Source organism: Thunnus thynnus, chromosome 20, assembly GCF_963924715.1.
Source record: "Thunnus thynnus chromosome 20, fThuThy2.1, whole genome shotgun sequence".
In the NCBI taxonomy this organism is placed as follows: domain Eukaryota; kingdom Metazoa; phylum Chordata; class Actinopteri; order Scombriformes; family Scombridae; genus Thunnus; species Thunnus thynnus.
The window spans coordinates 140385-142884 of record NC_089536.1 but is presented as its reverse complement, the minus strand read 5'-3'; the positions used below and the strand labels follow the sequence as shown (position 1 = coordinate 142884).

At 41.3% G+C, this 2500-nt stretch overlaps 1 protein-coding gene across 4 annotated transcripts in view; it reads left to right on the top strand.

Annotated features, from left to right (window-relative positions):
* The window catches only part of rnls (renalase, FAD-dependent amine oxidase), a 15432-nt gene that overhangs the window by 8496 nt on the left and 4436 nt on the right, over positions 1–2500 (top strand). The gene's annotated exons all lie outside the window — the stretch shown is intronic.

The following is a 2500-nucleotide window of genomic DNA, read 5'->3' as shown; positions in this document are numbered from 1 at the left end:
ACTGACACACACTGACACACACTGACACACAGAGACACACACAGACACACACTGACACACACACTGACACACACACAGACACACACTGACACACACAGACACACACAGACACACACACACACACACACAGACACACACACAGACACACACAGACACACACTGACACACACAGACACACACAGACACACACACAGACACACACACTGACACACACTGACACACACAGACACACACTGACACACACACACAGACACACACAGACACACACAGACACACACTGACACACACACACAGACACACACAGACACACACACAGACACACACAGACACACAGAGACACACACTGAGACACACACACACAGACACACACTGAGACACACACACACAGACACACACAGACACACACAGAGACACACACAGAGACACACACAGACACACACACAGACACACACACAGACACACACACTGACACACACAGACACACACACTGACACACAGACACACACAGACACACACAGACACACACAGAGACACACTGAGACACACACACTGACACACAGACACACACAGACACACACAGACACACACACAGAGACACACACACTGACACACAGAGACAAGTTGTAAACTTTGAGAATGTGAACACATGAAACGTGATGAACGTCCTTTAGTGTGACGTCGTTGGTTGTGATGAATGATGTCAGAACAAACCAGCTGACGTCCGTCTGTCACAAACATTTTCACTCTTCAGTCAAATTTCTGATTTAAAAAATTCACTTTAAACTCGACGACTTCATGAAACTGTGAAAACAGTCAAATATAAGAGAGATGTGCAGTGAGGTGTTTTGACCACTGGGGGGCAGCAGCTGCTCTTCTACAGCTGAGAGCAGCACAAACACCTCCAGCGTCATGTGATCACCTTCCTCAAACATTCTCTCATGTAAATGTCGACCAGACCATCAATTCATTCAGAAGCTAAAAGATCACCAATCAATAATAATACTAATACTAATAATAATGATAATACTGATAATCATCATCATCATCATCATCATTGCAGTGTCAGCTGCTCACCTGTTTAAAGTCGGTTATTAAGACTGCTGAGGTGTTTGAACGCTTATGAAGCATCAGAATACGATCAGTGTGATCGACTTATTGATCATGAATCTGAACTCATTGTTTGCTTTGATTAAACTCAGAGCAGCTGGGCTTTTACTTTGGCGAGGGGGAAGGCGATGAAGGCTTGTGGTGTGTAGATGATGATGTCATCTTTAGCTCATGTGATTGGCTGACAGGGGACAGCGCCCATTTCCTCCCTGCAGACACACGCTAATAATAACCTCAGTGTCTCTGTCAGGAGGAGGCTGAAGCACTTTAAACATGACGAAGATGATGAAGATGAAGATGTTAATGTGTCTCAGGTGACCTCATGCAGAGCACAAACTGAAATATGAACACTGAGTCATTTTAATGGATCGTTATATATTTTTATTTAATCAGGTTTCATCAATAAATTCACAGTAATCACTCATCAGATGATCATTAAAATGATTGATCAGATAAAACAACCTGAACAGTTTTAAAAAGCTTTCATTCTCACTTCAGTTCAAACTTTGGTAACAAACCTCAAAGTGTCCCGAGAACAGATTATTAATAATTTCCATCTTTCACGTTTAATAGAGAAGATCAATATCAGTGTTCATTTAATCCTGATCTCATAGTTCCTACACTCCACACGGACCCTGAACACATCGTCACCGTCACACCTGAGTTCACCTGAAGCTTCATCAGTCAGAAAATCCAGTTTCAGCAGGATGTAGTTCCTCCGTGAGCTGCAGCGGAGGGATACGGATCCAAACTGAAGTACTCAGATACTTTACTGCAGTAAAAGTACATAAGTATTATGAGCTTGATGTAGTTAAAGTATTGCAGTAAAAGTACATAAGTATTATGAGCTTGATGTAGTTAAAGTACTGCAGTAAAAGTACATAAGTATTATGAGCTTGATGTAGTTAAAGTATTGCAGTAAAAGTAGTGGTTTGGTCCCTCTGACTGATATATTATTATATATGACATCATTAGATTATTAATAGTGAAGCATCAGTGTTAGAGCAGCATGTTACTGTTGTAGCTGCTGGAGGTGGAGCTAGTTTACACTACTTTATATACAGTTAGCTAGTTTAGTCCAGTGGTTCCCAACCTAGGGGTCGGGCCCCTCCAAAGGGTCAGCAGATAAATCTGAGGGGTGGTGAGATGATTAATGGGAGAGGAAAGAAGAAAAAACAAAGTTCTGATACACAAATCTGTTTTCAGTTTTTGGACTTTTTCTCTAATCTTTGATTTTTGCTGAAATATTGGATCATTTGAACATTTATTGAAATGAAAGCATGTGAGAAGTTTAGAGGGAAAAATCACTATTTGGTGGAGCTGTTAACAACTCATAGACATGTGAAATGTGACCCCGACTACACACTGCTTTTTGTAAGACGTCAAAAGACAA